The sequence below is a fragment of the Leucoraja erinacea genome, chromosome 1 (assembly GCF_028641065.1).
Source record: "Leucoraja erinacea ecotype New England chromosome 1, Leri_hhj_1, whole genome shotgun sequence".
NCBI lineage: Eukaryota > Metazoa > Chordata > Chondrichthyes > Rajiformes > Rajidae > Leucoraja > Leucoraja erinaceus.
The window spans coordinates 26,122,764-26,142,195 of record NC_073377.1 but is presented as its reverse complement, the minus strand read 5'-3'; the positions used below and the strand labels follow the sequence as shown (position 1 = coordinate 26,142,195).

The 19,432-nt window shown below is 43.0% G+C and overlaps 1 long non-coding RNA gene across 1 annotated transcript; it reads left to right on the top strand.

Moving 5' to 3' along the window:
• The first annotated feature begins 4,565 nt into the window (after positions 1-4,565).
• Positions 4,566-9,357, top strand: LOC129694491 (uncharacterized). The gene is made up of 2 exons (XR_008723008.1): positions 4,566-6,463; positions 7,319-9,357. It is a non-coding gene; the product is annotated as an uncharacterized LOC129694491 (long non-coding RNA).
• Positions 9,358-19,432: the final 10,075 nt, after the last annotated feature.

The following is a 19,432-nucleotide window of genomic DNA, read 5'->3' as shown; positions in this document are numbered from 1 at the left end:
GAGAGAGATCTTCAATTCAAACCCCCCTAGACCTAGGTATACCAAGATTTGGAATGTCAGCATTGTCCTGACATACCTAAGGGGATGGCCACCAGCTAGATCCCTCACTCTGGAACAGATAACCCTGAAAATGGCTATGCTGATGGCGTTAGTCTCAGCACAAAGGGTCCAGTCACTTTATCTACTCAGACTGGACAATATGATCATAACATCAGACCAAATAACATTCACCAGACTAGGAACTTCAGGACCCATTATGGAATTCCGGGCGTATCCACCTGACCCCCATTTATGTGTCATGACCCACCTACTACTATATAGCAACACAACCAAAGATTCCCGAGGGAGAGAAAAGGCACTATGGGTCAGCCACAAAAAACCTCATGGTCGGGTGTCGAGTCAAACCATCTCTACATGGCTCAAACAGGTATTGGGAGCTGCTGGAGTGGATACTGATATTTACACATCTCACTCCAGCAGGGCAGCATCCACGTCAGCGGCTAACAGAATGGACGTGCCATTGGACCACATCCTGGCAACAGCGGGATGGTCCATGGAAAGAACTTTTCAAACATTCTACAACAAGCCATTAGCACAACCTGTTTCATTTGCAGAGATAATTTTAGACTCTGCAAATATATAATTTAAGCCCGGGGGAGCATTATTTTCTTTGTTATTGTTTCAAATAAATACCATTATTGTTTTATAAACAGATTCATGTTTGATTACGATAACACACTTCCTCCCTTGGATGACTTTGGCAGTGAGTGAAGCATGGACCATTACCCGGTTTGACATCACAGAGCTTTAAAATCTTCACGTAGTCATTCACGTGACTCCGAAGTAAAATGGTAAGATTAAACGAGAACTTACTAGTTTGAAGTTTGGTCTTTATTTTATGAGGAGTTACGATGAGGGTTTACGTGCCCTCCGCTCCCACCCTCAATTATAAATGTCAACTGGTATCTTAGTTTTCCTTATCTTTACTATGTTTATTTCAATTATTGTGTTGTTTCTGTGATTCCACATCGCTGCTTGGAAGTATGTCGCGCATGCGTGCTGGTGGGATCTTCACGTAATCCCTCATCGTAACTCCTCATAAAATAAAGATCAAACTTCAAACTGGTAAGTTCTCGTTTAATCTTACTATTATTACCTTTGAGGTCCTACTTTTAAGTTTATCTCCTAGCTCCCTTAATTCACCTTGTAAGGCCTCATCCCGTTGGTGCCAATGTGCACCACGACAACTGGCTGTTCACCACGACAACTGGCCCCCCCCCCCCCCCCTCCAGAATGTTCTGCAGCTGCTCAGTGACATCCCTGACCCTTGCACCAGGGAGGCAGCATACCATCCTGGAGTCTTTTGCGGCTGCAGAAACGCCTATCGATTTCCCTTACAATTGAATCCTCTATTAATATAGCCCTTCCACTCTTTTTCCTCCCCTCCTGTGCCTTGATAGTTGTGCCTTATAATTGCCTAGAAACTATACATTCACTCCCTGTTTCCACACCCACACAGCCATCTCTGTAAGCTTCCCATGGTTTCTTCCCCCACCCCCTGCCTCCTCCCCAATCGCAAACCCCTGCCTCACACCAGGCCCCTAGCTTAGGTCACCCAATGAACATCAGTGCTTTTCAGTGAGGAATTAATTTAAAAAATGAATTGTTAATAAGCCTAGGCTTAGGTTTCTCAGGTTGTGTTCACCTTTATCCTCTAGCCCTCAAGGTTTCATACCGTTCTTTGTCCAACTTTGAAATGGCTTTCATAATTATAACAGGATTGCAAATGCAAATCCCTATTGAGAACTTGATTGTCTGTTAACTTTGATTTGCTTTATCAGTTGCAAGGAGCCTCCCCTTTGTCACCATAATTGAAATATTCCAACTTCAATTTAAGAGAGGCAGCTTTCACATTTTAATTTAGTAAGGTATGAAGTTAATTGATTTTCTGACCAGGATATTTGGGATATTTTGCTTATGCTTGATCTCTGGGGTTTTAATGTTAGTCTCAAGTATTTGATCTCTTGTGAAGTAGATTTGTTCTCCTGAGGATTGTTTCTCTGTGTGATACAACATTTGCATTTCCCACTTCAATTTTTTGTCATTTTCTTTCGGGAGTTCCTTCTTCACATACTGTGGGTGCTGCTGGCAAACTGCAGTATTAATTGCTCACTCCTAGCTATCTCTTGAACCGAATTTATTTTGAATGCAATCACATATTCTGCACATTGATGTGCAATGGAAAAAGGCCCTGTGGATTTTCTTCCCCGAGGGTTATGAGTGAACTAGATTTTACAACATTCTTGTGGTTTCACTGTCAGCATAAATTATACTGGTTTTTTTATATATACATATATTCCAGATTATAAATGCAAGTGTGGGGTTTAAACTATTTTCACCAGAAGAGAATAATTAAATCATAGTTTTAGTTACCCAATGACTATAAACGGGATAAATAAAATCAAGCTAATCACCTCCCATCAGTTGTATTAATTACCAGCAAGGACTTTAAGGCTCATAGTCAATAATACCAAGTGGCATTTCCTCAACAGTCTGTGCAACATTGTGTTCAAGACTCATCCATACCACGCAACACTGCTCTCTCTCCCCATCCCCGCTCTCGCAACAAGGGCAGAGTCCCCCTGGTCCTCACCTTTCACCCCGCCAGCCGGCAAATACAACACATAATCCTCCGCCATTTCCGCCACCTCCAACCTGACTCCACCACTCGCCACATCTTCCCATCTCCCCCCATGTCTGCCTTCCGCAAAGACCGCTCCCTCCGCAACTCCCTTGTCAATTCTTCCCTTCCCTCCCGTACCACCTCCTCCCCGGGCACTTTCCGTTGTAAAAACAAGAAATGCAACACCTGTCCCTTTACCTCCCCCCTCGACTCCATTCAAGGACCCATGCAGTCGTTCCAGGTGCGACAAGGTTCACCTGTATCTCCTCCAACCTCATCTACTGCATCCGCTGCTCTAGATGTCAGCTGATCTACATCGGGGAGACTAAGCGTAGGTTGCGCGATCGTTTCGCCGAATACCTCCGCTCAGTCTGCAATAACCAACCTGACCTCCCGGTGGCTCAGCACTTCAACTACCCCTCCCATTCCCAATCCGACCTCTCTGTCCTGGGTCTCCTCCATTGCCAGAGTGAGCAACACCGGAAATTGGAGGAACAGCACCTCATATTCCGCCTGGGCAGTTTGCATCCTGATGGCATTAACGTTGAATTCTCCCAATTTTGCTAGCCCCTGCTGTCTCCTCCCCTTCCTTAACCCTCGGGCTGTCTCCTCCCATCTCCCCGCCCTCGGGCTCCTCCTCCTCCCTTTTTCCTTCCTTCTCCCCCCCACCCCCCATCAGTCTGAAGAAGGATTTCGGCCTGAAACGTCGCCTATTTCCTTCGCTCCATAGATGCTGCTGCACCCGCTGAGTTTCTCCAGCAATTTTGTGTACCTTCTGTGCAACATTGCTGAGTTAGTGTTTTCCCAGGCCACTTGCCTTCCGAAAAAACAAGTAGCTGCAGGTGCTGGGTTACAAAAAAAAACACAAAGAGCGGAAGCAATTTGGTGGATCAACTCAATTGCCCATTCAGACTCATGAATGTTCCCAACACAAAACATCACCTATTCATGTTCTCCAGAGATGCTGCCTGACCCACTGAATTACTCTAGCACTTTATGTCATTTTTTCACTCACGTTCTGAGCCCATTACATTCCTGGTCAAAACACAGACAAAAGAGTTGTACCTTTAGAATGGAGGTGATGTTTTATTTAGTCAGAAGGTGGTGAATCTGTGGAATTCACAGAAGGCTGGGGCCAAGTCATTGGATATTTTCAAAGCAAAGAGTGACAGATTCTTGATTAGTAAAGGTGTTAAAGGTTATGGGGAGAAGTCTGGAGAATGCAGATGAGGGGGAAAGATAGACCAGCCATGATTGAATGGTGAAGTAGGCATGGCGAGCCAAATAGCCAAATTCTGCTCCTATGGTTTATGAATTTATGAGTCTTTTTGATGCTAAAAGAACATATTTGGTTGAGAATGGCACCATTTAGTTACCTTGGAAACATTGGCAGCACCTTTGGCAGCAATTCTACAACCTCTCCCATTCGGAAAGATTAGGAGCATGAAAACTTGACCAGCTGTAGGACTGCACAGACATAGAAAACATAGAAAATAGGTGCAGGAGGAGGCCATTCGGCCCTTCGAGCCAGCACCACCATTCATTGTGATCATGGCTGATCGTCCCCTATCAATAACCCGTGCTTGCCTTTCCCCATATCCTTTGACTACACTAGCCCCTACATGTAGAGGAATCTACGAGAGAGCAGGCTATTCTAGACTGGGTATTGAGTAATGAGGAAGGGTTAGTTAGCAGTCTTGTTGCGCGTGGCCCCTTGGGCAAGAGTGACCATAATAAGGTTGAGTTCTTCATTAGGATGGAGTGTGACATTGTTAATTCAGAAACAAGGGTTCTGAACTTAAAGAAAGGTAACTTTGTGGGTATGAGACGTGAATTGGCCAAGATAGTCTGGCAATTTAAAGACTGCATGGATGAACTACAACAATTGTTCATCCCAGTTTGGCAAAAGAATAAATCAGGGAAGGTAGTGCATCCGTGGATAACAAGGGAAATCAGGGATAGTATCAAAACAAAAGATGAAGCATACAAATTAGCCAGAAAGAGCAGCCTACCAGAGGACTGGGAGAAATTCAGAGTCCAGCAGAGGAGGACAAAGGGCTTAATTAGGAAAAGGAAAATAGATTATAAAAGACAACTGGCAGGTAACATAAAAACTGACTGCAAAAGTTCTTATAGATATGTGAAAAGAAAAAGGTTAGTTAAAAGAAATGTAGGTCCCTTGCAGTCAGAAACAGGTGAATTGATCATGAGGAACAAGGACTTGGCAGACCAATTGAATAACTACTTTGGTTCTGTCTTCACTAAGGAAGACATAAAAAATCTGACAGAAATAGCAGGGGACCGGGGGTCAAATGGAGGAACTGAGTGAACTGAGTGAAATCCAGGTTAGTCGGGAAGTGGTGTTAGGTAAATTGAATGGATAAAAGGCCGATAAATCCCCAGGCCAAGATAGGCTGCATCCCAGAGTACTTAAGGAAGTAGCCCCAGAAATAGTGGATGCATTAGTGATAATTTTTCAAAACTCTTTAGATTCTGGAGTAGTTCCTGAGGATTGGAGGGTAGCTAATGTAACCCCACTTTTTAAAAAGGGAGGGAGAGAAAAATGGGGAATTACAGACCAGTAAGTCTAACATTGATAGTGGAGAAAATGCTAGTTATTAAAGATGGGATAGCAGCCCATTTGGAAAGTGATGAAATCACTGGACAAAGTCAGCATGGATTTATGAAAGGTAAATCATGCCTGACGAATCTTATAGAATATTTTGAGGATGCAACTAGTAGAGTGGATAAGGGAGAACCAGTGGATGTGTTATATCTGGACTTTCAGAAGGCTTTCGACAAGGCCCCACATAAGAGATTAGTATGCAAACATAAAGCAAACGGTATTGGGGGTTCAGTATTGATGTGGATAGAAAACTGGCTGGTAGACAGGAAGCTAAGAGTAGGAGTAAACGGGTCTTTTTCAGAATGGCAGTCAGTCACTAGTGGGGTACTGCAAGGCTCATTGCTGGAACCCCAGCTATTTACATTATATATTAATGATTTGGACAAGGGAAATGAATGCAACATCTCCAAGTTTGCGGATGACACAAAGCTGGGCGGCAGTGTTAGCTGTGAGGAGGATGCTAGGAGGCTGCAAGGTGACTTGGATAGGTTGGGTGAGTGGGCAAATGCATGGCAGATGCAGTATAATTTGGATAAATGTGAGGTTAGTCACTTTGGTGGCAAGAACAGGAAAGTAGACTGTTATCTGAATGGTGGCCTATTAGGAAAAGGGGAGATGCAATGAGACCTGGGTGTCATGGTACACCAGTCATTGAAAGTAGGCATGCAGGTGCAGCAGGCAGTGAAGAAAGCGAATGGTATGTTAGCATTCATAGCAAAAGGATTTGTGTATAGGAGCAGGGAGGTTCTACTGCAGTTGTACAGGGCCTTGGTGAGACCACACCTGGAGTATTGTGTACAGTTTTGGTCTCCTAATCTGAGGAAAAACATTCTTGTCATAGAGGGAGTACAGAGAAGGTTCACCAGACTGTTTCCTGGGATGGCAGGACTTTCATATGAAGAAAGACTGGATAGACTCGGCTTGTACGCGCTAGAATTTAGAAGATTTAGGGGGTATCTTATAGAAACTTACAAAATTCTTAAGGGGTTGGACAGGCTAGAAGCAGGAAGATTGTTCCTGATGTTGGGGAAGTCCAGTAGAAAGGGTTACTGTTTAAGGATAAGGGGGAAGTCTTTTAGGACCAAGATGAGAAAAACATTTTTCAAACTAAGAGTGGTGAACTCTGGAATTATCTGCTACAGAAGGTAGTTGAGGTGGGCGGTGCGACTCTGGTCAGCAGCGGCCTCTGCAGTCTGTCCGCGTTTTATTATTTTCTGTCTGTGTTTAAATGTAGTTTTTGTTATTTTTTGTTGGGGTGTGTGTGTGGGGGGGTGGGGGTGGGGGAAACTTTTTTAAATCTCTCCCTGCACTGGAGACCCGACCTTTTCTCGTCGGGTTTCCGTTGTCGTTGGGACCGCAACGAGGAGCGGCCTCCAACAGGAAGAAGCCGGGGACTCTGGTGCTACGACTCACCGTCGCCGTCGCGGGGCTGGCCGAGTCCGGAGCGGGTGGAGCGGTGGAGGAGCGCTGCTGCTGCTGCTGCTGCTGCTGCTGCTGCTACCGGAGAGTCGGAGGCTCCAACGGCAGGTCTGTGGACGGCGGCACCAGGAGCCCGCGGGTCCCTGGAGGGAGACCGCTTTTCAGGGCTCTCGCAAAGGCGACTTCCCCCCGCCCGAGTTGCGGGGTTGAAGAGCTCCTGGAGCGGGGCCTAACATCACTGCCCCGCGCGGCTTGGAATGGCCGCGGGACTCTGCGAGCACACGCCGGGGGCTTTAACAGCAAGACCCGGTGTGCGACCTCGCACCACCCGGCGTGGCTTTAATGGCCGTGGGACAATCGCCATCGCCAGCCGGGGGCTTTGACTTTGACTCTGACATCGGGGGGGGGGGGGGAGAGTGCAGTGGAGAGATAAGTTTATTAGGCCTTCCATCACAGCGATGTGATGGATGTTTATGTAAATTATGTTGTGTCTTGGGTCTATGTGTTTGTAATGTATGGCTGCAGAAACGGCATTTCGTTTGGACCTCAAGGGGTCCAAATGACAATTAAATGTATCTTGTATCTTGTAGGAGGGGGTTGCTATCTAAAATAGGATAATTCAATGTTCATCCCATTAGGCTGTAAGCTATCTAAGCAGAAAATTAGTTCAGTTCTGTCTAGTTTATGGTCACTTATACCGAGGTACAGTGAAAAGCTTTTCCTCCAGGTTGTGTGTGGGGGAGGAGGACTAGGCCACAAATGGCAGTATGGAATTGGGAAAGACCTATCTTCGCTCTGTCCCACTAAGATGCGCACCCATTTCTACAACTAGCCTGTCTATTTACTCCATCTTCTTCCACCTATATCCCTTTCGCTGACTCCTCTCCTTATCTTATACCCTTTTGTATCCTTCAAACTCTAGCCTGTGTGCACCCATCTGCCAAAGTAAACGCTAGAATTTAGAAGATTGAGGGGGGATCTTATCGAAACTCAAAACATTCTTAAGAGGTTGTACAGGCTAGATGCAGGAAGATTATTCCTGATGTTGGGGAAGTCCAGAACTAGGGATCACAGTTTAAGGATAAGAGGGAAGTCTTTTAAGACTGAGATGAGAAAATCATTTTTTACACAGTGGTGAATCTGTGGAATTCTCTGCCACAGAAGGTAGTTGAGGCCAGTTCATTGGCTATATTTAAGAGGGAGTTAGATGTGGCCCTTGTGGCTAAAGGGATCAGGGGGTATGGAGAGAAGGCAGGGATGGGATATTGAGTTGGGTAATCAGCCATGATCATATTGAATGGTGGTGCAGGCTCGAAGGGCCGAATGGCCTACTCCTGCACCTATTTTCTATGTTTCTAACCCCCCCACACTTGTATCCACCTATCACTTGCCAGGGTCTGTCCCACCTCCACCTCTTTTACAGCTTTCTTCCCGCCTTTTACAATCAGTCTGATAAAAGGTCCCGACCCGAAATGTTGCCTATCCGTGACCTCCAGAGATGCTGCCTGACCCGCAGAGTTACTACAGCACTTTGTGTAGTACTCACTGTGATACTGGTATCCTGGTTTGTGTACTTAAATAAGAGACTGGAAAGATTCTAGTACTCCTGAAACTGACGCCAATGTGCGTCAGAGTGTACGAGAGAACAGAATCGAAAAATGTATTAGTAAAAGTTAAAAAAAAAAAAAAAAATTTAAAAGGCAATATATTGCAAAGCTCATTACATGGTAATATGACCTGCAATGTGAGTTTTAATAAGTAAATTGAAACTTAGCCACTGCACGATTAGGCCTGCTGAGATTGATGATCTAAAAGTTATAAGCTCAAATTGAAGTTACATTAAATTGGTACTGGACTTTCTATAATGAATACCCAGTGTCAGCCTGACAACATTCATAGTCATCATGTTTCAGCTTAATCTCCCAGCAGTATGATGTAATTTATCATCCTAGTAATAAATACTGTATATGGACAAAACATACTGAGATGAAAAGAAAACAATTTATCAAAGATTCTTCTTGCTCACGTCACAAGAAGACAAATGTTATTTTATTAGCAATATGTCTTCCTGATGCAAAATCAATCATATCTCTAGGGTCATCCAAATATGTTGTTCAATTACTTAAATCAAATAATATATAGATTAAAACAAAGCTATCAAAATGGTGGAAAACGTAAATGCTTCTCTATTCTCCATTAAGGAATAAAATCAATGCTTGATTCTCATTCATTCTTAATGGATTCTGAAATAGAATTGTAATGGAAGGGCTGGTTTTGGAATTAAATAATAGGGCATCACAGTGGCGCAGTGGTAGAGTTGCTGCCGTACAGCACCAGAGATCCAGGTTCGATCCTGATAACGGGTGCTGTCTGTATGGACTTTCTCCCTGTGACCAAGTGGATTTTCTCCAGGTGCTCTGGTTTCCCTACAACACTAAAGACGTACAGGTTTGTAGGTAAATTGGCATTGGTAAAGATTGGGAAATTGTCCCTAATGTGCAGGATAGTGCAAGTGTATGGGTATCGCTGGTCGGCATGAAACAGGCCGAAAGGCATGTTTCCGTGCTGTATCTCGAAACTAAACTAAACTAAAATAACACCTTTCATTATTTTGGAAATCTCTAAACCATCACAATCATAAAAATATGGCCACTGCTTTAGTGGAACCAGGGAACAATTGTAGTACAATAAGGTGAATAACAGTGAGATCTTTGACCAGTTAGTGATGTTTGCTGAGGGTTAAATATTGGGTATCCCAATTAATTAATTTACTTCTTACTGAGAATCTAGATAAGGTCTCAGGTTAACTATTTATGCAGGAATTACCCCCTCAGTAATGCCCTGAAATGTCAGCACAAGTTTCTACCCATTTCCAGAACAAGGGGTCACAGTTTAAGGATAAGGGGGAAATCTTTTAGGACTGAGATGAGAAAATAAAATTTCACACAGAGAGTGGTGAATCTCTGAAATTCTCTGCCACAGAAGGTAGTTGAGGCCAGTTAATTGGCTATATTTAAGAGTTAGATGTGGCCCTTTTGGCTAAAGGGATCAGGGGGTATGGAGAGTAGGCAGGTACGGGATACTGAGTTCGATGATCAGCCATGATCATATTGAATGGCGGTGCAGGCTCAAAGGGCTGAATGGCCTACTCCAGAACCTAATTTCTATGTTTCTATGTTTCATGAAATGCCTCTAAATTCAGATCAAAAGTCAAAAGTGTCAATTGCTTGTTGTCACCGAAACAGAACAATAAAGTTCATATTTTCAGCAGCACTACAGGTTTGTAAACACAGTTCTCAATAGATAATATAATAAACAAACATGAAAAAGTTCCATAAATAATAAACACAAACAGTGCAAAAAAAAAACCAAAGCCCAAAGTCCCCAGTGCAACCACAGCAGTTCATAGTTTTGAGTTCATGTTGGAGTTCATTGTGTTCAATATAATAATCATAATAATATTAATCATAATTTATTAGCCAAGTATGTTTTGCAAAATACGAGGAATTATGTTTGTCATACAGTCATATCAAAAAAGCAACAAGACACACAACTACATAAAAATTTAACATAAACATCCACCACAGCAGCTTTTCCACATTCCCCACTGTGATGGAAGGCAATAAAGTCTTATCTTCTTTCCTCCTTTCCTCCTGCGGTCGGGGGAGTCGAACCATCAGCAGCCAGCGATCGATCTCCCACGTCGGGGCGGTCTAAGCTCCCGCAACGGGACGGTCGAAACTCCTGCAGCTTGGTCTTCCGAAATCCGTCCCTAACCAGGGACCGTGACCTTCACGATGTTAATGTCCGCAGCTCCCGCAGGTTGGAGCACCAAAGGCCGACCCCTGGCAGAGGGATCGCCCGCTCAAATATGTTAAATTCCGCAGGCTCTGCGGTTTCGGAGCTCTAGAAGTCCTAAACAAGAGGCCGGCAACTGTACGATGTTAGGCCGGCAACTGTACGATGTTAAGCCGCAATGCAGACAGAGATACGATATGGAAAAAGTCGCATCTCCATCGAGGAAAAAGATTACGAAAAATAAAAATAAAAATAAAAATACCCAACACCCCCACCCCCACCACCCTCCCACAAATACAAAAACTAAAGATAAGCTGACATACATTTTACAACAAACTAAAAACACAAAGAATGAAAAAGATGAAGAGAGACCGTTGGTGAGGCAGCCATTGTGTGGTGCCCCCTGGTGGTTGTTAGAAAGAAACTGTTCCTGAACCTGGCCATTACAGTTTTTAGGATCCCGTACCTTCCTCCTGATGGCAGTAGGGAAATGGGAGTGTAGCCAGGCTGGTGTAAGTCCTTGATGAAGCCGGCTGTCTTTTTGAAGCTGTATCTCTGATAGGCCTCTTCAATGGTGGGGAGACAATAGACAATAGGTGCAGGAGTAGGCCATCCAGCCCTTCGAGCCAGCACCACCATTCACTATGATCATGGCTGATCATCCATAATCACTATCCCGTTCGTGCCTTCTCCCCATGTCCCTTGACTCCGCTATCTTTGAGCTCTATCTAACTCTCTCTTGAAAGTTGGCCTCCACTGCCTTCTGAGGCAGAGAATTTGGCCTCCCCTGCCTTCTGAGGCAGTGACATTTTTTTTCCTCATCTCCATTCTAAATGGCTTACCCAGTACCTTTGATGGACTGTGTAGTGTTCATCTCTTTTTGTAATCTCCTTCATTTCTGGGTGTTCCAGTTACTGTACCAGGCCATGATACAAACATTCAATATGCTCTCTACTGTACACCAAGTCTAAGAGAGTATTTGTAGAAATACTGTATAAGAACCTGGACCCTTCAACCTTCTAAGGAAGTAGAGGCATTGATGGGCTTTCTTTATGATTGCATCATTGAGCTGTGCCCAGGACAGATGTTCAGAGATAGGCACGGACAGGAATTTGAAGTTTTTGACTCCCTCCAATACCGACTCATGGATAAAGACAGGTTTGCGATGCTTGACCTTCCTCTTCTAAAGTCAACAATCAGTTCCTTAGTTTTCACTGACATTGAGAGAAGGGTTGTTTTTCTGGTACCATTTAGACAGACAATTGATTTCCCACCTATACTCTGACTCATCATTATCCATAATTCATCCACCAATTGAAGCGGCGTCTGTGATAGAGTTGGAACTGTGTTCGGCTACAAGTTTATGGGCAAACGGCTTAGCACACAGACTTGCGATGTTCCAGCATTGATGGTTATCAAAGCAGATGTTGCTGCCAATTTGTACTGATTGTGGACTGTTGACGAGGAATTTGTGGATCCAGTTGCAGAGGAATGCACAGAGACCATGTTCACTGAGCTTGGTAAGTTTGCTGGTGGTGTTGAATGCTGAGCTATAGTCGATGAACGCCTGATGAATGCATTTTATTATCCAAGCGGTCTAGAACAGAATGGTGAGCCAGCGAGTTCACAACCTCCATTGATCTATTGCAGCAGTAGGCAATTTGGAGTGGGTCCAAGTTCTTGTTGAAGTAGGAGTTGATGTACGTCATAACCAACATCTTGCAGCACTTGATCACCACGCACGTTAGTGCCACGGTCGATAATCATTGAGGCCGGTCACGTTACTCTTTTTGGGCACCGGTATTATTAATGTCCTTTTAAAGTAGGTGGGAACCTCAGACCTCAGCAATGAGAGGTTGAAGATGTCTGCAAAAACTCCAGCCAGTGGTCTGCACAGGTTTTGAAAATGTGATCGGGTATACCTTCACGCCTAGATGCTTTCCAAGGGTTTACCCTCCTGAAAGGTAAGCATCTGTGACTGAGATTGCAATACCATTGGTTGCTACCCTTCTGACTTTGAAAGAAGAAAAATGATCACTAAGTGAGAAGTCGCAGGAGCCCACTGTGAGTCTTGGTCATTGTCAATAGCCTGAGCACAAATTCCAAAATCTATCCTATATTGTGCTGCAAAATCATTAATATTCCTGAACTGTGCTAATTTATATTTGTATTTCTAAAGGAGCAATGAACGATAAAGCTCCTTAAATGATTAATTATTTATGAAATAACGCAACTGATATAGATTTAAAGAAATAACACCAACAGGGATGCTAGTTTACAAAACTGTTCACAAAGTGCTGCAGTGACACAGCGGGTCAAGATGCATCTCGGAAAAACATGGATAGATGACGTTTATGGTCCTACCCTTCTTCAGACTGAAGACTAGTTTCTGTCTAATATCATTAAAATTGGCCTTACCCCAATTCAGAATTTTCACTCGCCCACCCTGTCTTTACCACAACTATTTTGAAGCTAATAGAACACTGGTCACAGGTCCCAAAAGCCTTGCCCACGGACACTTCAGTCACGCCCTTCCAATTACCTAAGAGTAGATCAAGCTTTGCCCTCTCCCTGATCACCATTTCCAACACCGGCTGTTTATGCCAGAGATGTTTAAATGGTAGGATTTTAACTTGTTTCTGGGTCAGGAGCTTCGGTCTCTAGTTATTAATCCAATACCTTAATCTCTATGCTATTACAACCCACCTTAGCATAAAAGTTGGCCAGTTATGATGGCTGATAACCATTCTATGGCTTAAATCAAAATCACTCAGAAACAAATGTTAAAATCTAAGTTCCTACAGCAAGATAAATCACAACAGGAATGAAATTCCTCTTGGGCAGGAGAGCAAAACAGGCAAAAATGAATTGGCAGCTTGCCTTAAACTCTACAGGATATTTAGTATGTTGTTTTTTTGTTACTGTGATATAACCAAGTGTTCTACAACCGCAGCTTATTTACTGCCAAATGAAATAGTGTTTCACTGAAGAAATCTCAACTATGTGGCTACATTTCATTTTTATACTGCTGTTCAAACTGGGACATAAAGATACAACCTTGCCAATTGCATTACGGTCCTGTAAGAATGTTGTAGTGAATGAAGCATAGAAACAATAATAACCGTAAAGCACCAGATGAACCTATAACCCCATTTCCCCGTTCCCCATCAAAGAACTGGCTGAAGATTTACCACTTATGTTTAGAGTTTATTAGTTACATAGAATTTGGCTTGGTTGACTGTCTTACAATGATCCATCCAAATTACATTAACAAAATCTTAAAATAAACGACCTGTAGTAGATGTCGTGCAATGTGGATTGAATGAGGTAACCTCTTCTTGTCAAAGACATCAGAAGAAATCAGGAAATTAAATGATGAACTAATAATATTTATGAATACATTTCTGATAATGTGATTGCCTCAATCACTAACTAAAGGGCATGGGAAGATTTGAATGAATGTGAATTAATTAATTAATTGAATTGAATTAGTATCTGAAGGCAGTTAAAAAAATCTTACAGCCCTAATCGGGGTCCACACTAGAATTATCTTACACTTAATGTCTCAGGCTGACATAATGTTGGCAAGGCAAATTTAGGCTGGATTCCTTGTCTGGTTCTTTTGTTAACAACGTAGAATAACAAGTCTACCAAATTGCATGAAAGTCCAGCATAGCATGGACTTCAGTTCAGTTTAGTTCAGTTTTGTTTATTATCACATGTACCGAGGTACAGTGAAAAGCTTATGTTGCGTGCTGAACCAGTCAGCGACTTAAGCCTTTCGCTGTAAGAAACTGATTTTTTCGTCTCAGACAACTTTATTCTTTATTCTGAAGAAGGCTCTCAACCCAAAACGTCACCCATTCCTTCTATCCAGAGATGCTGCCTGTCCCGCTGAGATACTCTAGCATTTTGTGTCTATCTTTATTCTTTGAGTTGTTCTCAGAGCAATTGGCTCACTTGCCATTCCCTGGAGTACCACATTTCCATTTAAATGACTCTTCCTCCATGAACACAATAGTTTACTCAATCCAGGTGTCAGCTCGCTAAAGTAGATTTAAATTTTCCATTTGCTTCTGCTACAGTCGGCTGTGGAGGCCAAGTTATTAAGTATTTTTGAGGTGGAGATTGACAGATTCTCGGAAATGTATGCAATGCATATAAAGAACTGCTTTGTTCCAGTTTGTAGGTCTTATTGTTAACAATTTCAAATCTTTAAAAGCTTTAAAAGGTGGCATGGTGACGCAGCAGTAGAGTTGCTGCCTTACAGTGCGTGCAGCGCCGGAGACCAGGGATCGATCCCGACTACGGGTGCTGTCCGTATTGGGTTTGTACATACTCCCCCGTGACCTGCGTGGGTTTTCTACGAGATCTTTGGTTTCCTCGCACACTCCAAAAATGTACAGGTTTGAAGGTTAGTTGGCTTGGTGTAAGTATAAATTGTCCCAGATACCAAAATTACATGGTGAGCTGTGTCTATGGCATTAGTGTGCGGGGATTGCTGGTCGGTGCAGACTCGGTGGGCCGAGGGGCTTGTTTCCGTGCTGTATCTCCAAACCAAACTAAACCAAACTATTCTTTAAGCTTTTGAACATTTATCAAGGTATATTAACATTACTAACCTTTATAGTTGAAATTGAATTTATCATCATTGGCACAAATATGGAGAATTACAAGTACAATGAAAATCTTACTTGCAGCAGCATCGCTGGATCATAGATCGTGCAAAAAATCATAAATTATACCTAAATTACAGAAATTATACATAAATTCTATGTCCATGAAAAATAAAAAGACTGAAAAAAATCAAAACATTAGTGCAAAAAATATACAACTAGAAAACAAGATACAACAAGATAATTCCAAAGAAGGGTCTTGACCCAAAATGTCACCCCATTTCTTCTCACCAGAGGTGCTGCCTGTGTCGCTGAGTTACTCCAGCATTTTATGCCTATCTTCGTCATCTGTAGTTCCTTCCTACACAAGATAATGCAAGGAGTGACCTGTCAACTGAACATGACTAGATAGGATGAGGATTATCCATATTGGTTCAGCAACCTGATAATTTGAGGAAAGTAGCTGTATCTGAAGTTGATAGTGTGGGGATTCAGGCTGCTGCACTTCCTTCCCGATGGTAGCCGCTAAAAAAGGGAATGGCTCAGATGGTGGGGATCCTTGATGATAGATCCAGAATTTTCTTCAGGCAACATCCAGAAAGTTGAAGTTGATAACTATCTCTAGCACTGATCCATCAATGAAAACTGACATGTGGTGTTCTGACTTACCATTTCTGAAGTAAGCAATCAATTCCTAGTTATTAGTTATTTTAATCAGATATAACCAAGGACACCGCAGGAATCCAGAGAATAAATTGCAGGAGTCCTGGCTGGGTTATATGAATCATCATTGGACATGGGTGATGTGCCAGAAGACTGGAGGGTGACTAATGTTCTGCCTCTATTTATAAAAGCTGTAAAGAAAAGCCTGGAAACTATAGGCCAGTTAGCCTAACATTTGTGGTAGGCAAATTACTACCTGGATCCTGAGGGTTATGCATTTGGATAGATACTGATTAGGGATCACTATTATGGTTTTGTACATGGGAGATCGTGTCTTACAAATTTGATTGTGTTTTGATGAAATAACCAAGAAGGCTAACAAAGCCGAGGCTGTAAGGAGCTTCTACGTAGACTTCAGCAAGGCCTTTGATAAGGTTCTGCATTGAAGACAGCTCTGAAAGGTTAGATTGCTGGGAATAGAAACATAGAAAATAGGTGCAGGAGTAGGCCAATCGGCCCTTCAAGCCTGCACCGCCATTCAATATGATCACGGCTGATCATCCAACTCAGTATCCTGTACCTGCCTTCTCTCCATACCTCCTGATCCCTTTAGCCACAAGGGCCACATCTAACTCCCTCTTAAATATAGCCAATGAACTGGCCTCAACTACCTTCTGTGGCAGAGAGTTCCAGAGATTCGCCACTCTCTGTGTGAAATGCATGAGAGGAAGCTGACTGGGTACAGATTGGCTTCATGGGATGAAGCGGAGGGTGGTGGAGGAAGGTATTTTTCGGTCTGTAACTAGTGGTGTGTGTCAGGGATCAGTGATGAGACCTATAATGTTGGGATTTATTTCCACAATTTGGATAAGAATATATAATGCATGATCAGCAAGTATGCACATGATGGATAATGGAGTTTAATGCAGATTAGTGCAACCAGTTGCATTTTAAGAAGTCAAGCCAGGGCAGGACCTTCACAGAGAATGGTTGGCCCCTGAAAAATGTTGGAGAGCAGAGGGATCCATGAATACAGGCACATAGCTCCCTGAAAGTGCTGTTACAGGTAGAAAGGATGGTAAAGACAACTTTTATTATCTTGGCCTTCATCAGTCAGGGTACTGAGTATAAAAGTTGGGATGTTAAGTTACAGATGTACAAGATGCTGGTGAGGCTGCATTTAGACTATTGTGGTTCACTTTTAACTATTCTGCTATAGGAAGGATGTCATTAAGCTGGAGAGAGGGCAGAGATGATTTACTTGGATGTTACCCAGGTCATGAGGGCCTGAGCTTTAGGGAAAGGTTGGACAGGCTAGGACTTGATGCCTACGAGCGCAGGAGGCTGAATGGTGATTTTAGTGAACTGTATAAAATCATGAGGAGAATAGACGGGTTAATTGCGCAGAGTCTTTAAACCAGAGTGGGCGAATCAAGAATCAGAAGACATGGGTTTAAGGTGAGAGGGGAAAGATTTTATAGGAACCTGAGGGACAGGGTTTTTCACACACAGTGTGGTGGGTATATTGAAGAATATACTGCAAGAGGAGGTAGTTGAAAAAGGCTTGGATATGTACATGGATAGGAAAGATTTAAGAGGGCAATGCAAAACGTGTTCAGATAGGACTAGCTTAGGCAGCATGGACCTGTAGAGCCATAGGGCATATTTCCGTACTGTATGACTGTATGAGAGGTTGTTGCAAAACCACTCAGAAAAGTGTTCTTCTATCTTTCTCCTACATGCTGACTCATCACCAATGATAATTCAGCCAACAGCAGTGGTGTTGTTATGAATGTTTTGATGGCATTGCAGCTGGGCTTAGCCACACAGTCATAAGTATAAAGAGAGTGGAGCAGGGGGCTATGCACACCCCCTTGAGGTGCCCCTCTGTTTCTTAGTGTTAATGTTCCGCACTGGTGGAAATCTGCCAATGAGGAGATCGAAGATCTATTTGCAAATCCATGTGGTTTAATATCAGAGGTGCAACTTTTCTACGACAATCACAGGCATGTGGGAACAGGGTAGATAGGCCATGTTGGTCCATGTGGGCAGAATGGTCTGTATCCACACTGTATGACTCTAAGATACCACTTTCACCATTCAATAACTGACCAATATGGTTGATACCAATGTGGTTCAAACCAAAAGTTTGGCATCCATTTTATTTCCAGATGTTCACGATGTACTCTGATCTGGGACCGTTCTCAAGAATTAGGAAGTGGCCTCATGTTAATATTCAACAAAAGCAAAAACAAACAGAAATAGTATAAAGATGGCATTTTCAATTTGCTCCTACAGAGATGTACTCAGTGAACGACCCTAAGATAAACACACTAAGTTACAGAGTATTAACTAGAGTAACCCATAAATTGAAAACCCACAGATTTGGATATTCTCTGAGCTTTCGCTACATTGATTGCACTACACAATGGAATGTTATCAGAAATATGTTAGCTAATTGTGCACAGATATTTGGAGTGCCAGAGGATGACTTCCAGATTTTGAAATACATACGCTTGGAGGCTGTTAAACTTCTGGAGTGAGGTTAAAGGGTGCACAGTGCTGGTTTTCACACCAAAGTGCAAATTCAACCATGCATGGAGAGCACATGAATGGTACTCATCTCAAATATTGAAATAAGTTTTAATCATTAAATAGTGAGACCTGATTTAAGTTTACATAAAGAGCCTTTCTATTACATGCAGAAAGTATTTTATCAGGACGCATCACAGCTTTAGTTTGGCAACAGCTCCATCCAAGACCGCAAGAATTCTTAGCGAATTGTGGACGCAGCCCAGACCATCACACAAACCAACCTCCCTTCTAATGGCTCCATTTATACCTCACGCTGCCACGGCTAGGCAAGCAGCATTGTCAAGGACGAGTCGCACCCTGGTCACTCCCTCTTCTCCCCTCTCCCATCAGGTAAAAGATATAGAAGTGTGAAAACACACACTTCCAGATTCAGTGACAGTTTCTTCCCAGCTGTTATCAGGCAATTAAATCATCATACCACAACCAGAGAGCAGTGCTGAACTACTATCTACCTATTAGTAACCCCCAGACTATCCTTGATTGGACTTTGCAGGCTTCACCTTGCTCTAAACATTATTCCCTTATAATGTATCTATAAATGGCTCAATTGTAATGCCTTTCTGCACACAACAAATAGCACGCAACAAAAGCTTTTCACTGTACCTCGGTACACGTGACAATAAACTAAACTGTAACTGGAGTGCCCCACCTTACCAGGGTTGCTATTAAGTAATCGACCCAAGTTAGTTTCCTTGTCACCACCAAACCTCCTCCACGATCATATCGCAGACTAATACCAGATATTCCACACCACCACCTGACCCTAACTTTAACCTAAACATCTCTCCCTCTTACCTGCTGCCAAATGATGCAGCCCAGGATCCTCACATAAAATAGACAGGTACTCCTCCATGGCATTATTGTTAATGCAGGCTTTTCACCCGATTTTTGTTCCGTTGGAAGGAAAGTCATAGAGCCATTTAGTTATCGAGAGATATCAAGCAGAAACATGTCATTCGGCCCTCCAAATCAGCATTGATTATCAACCCCTTGTTGACACTAAACCTATTGGTGATCCTCTGCAAATGATTT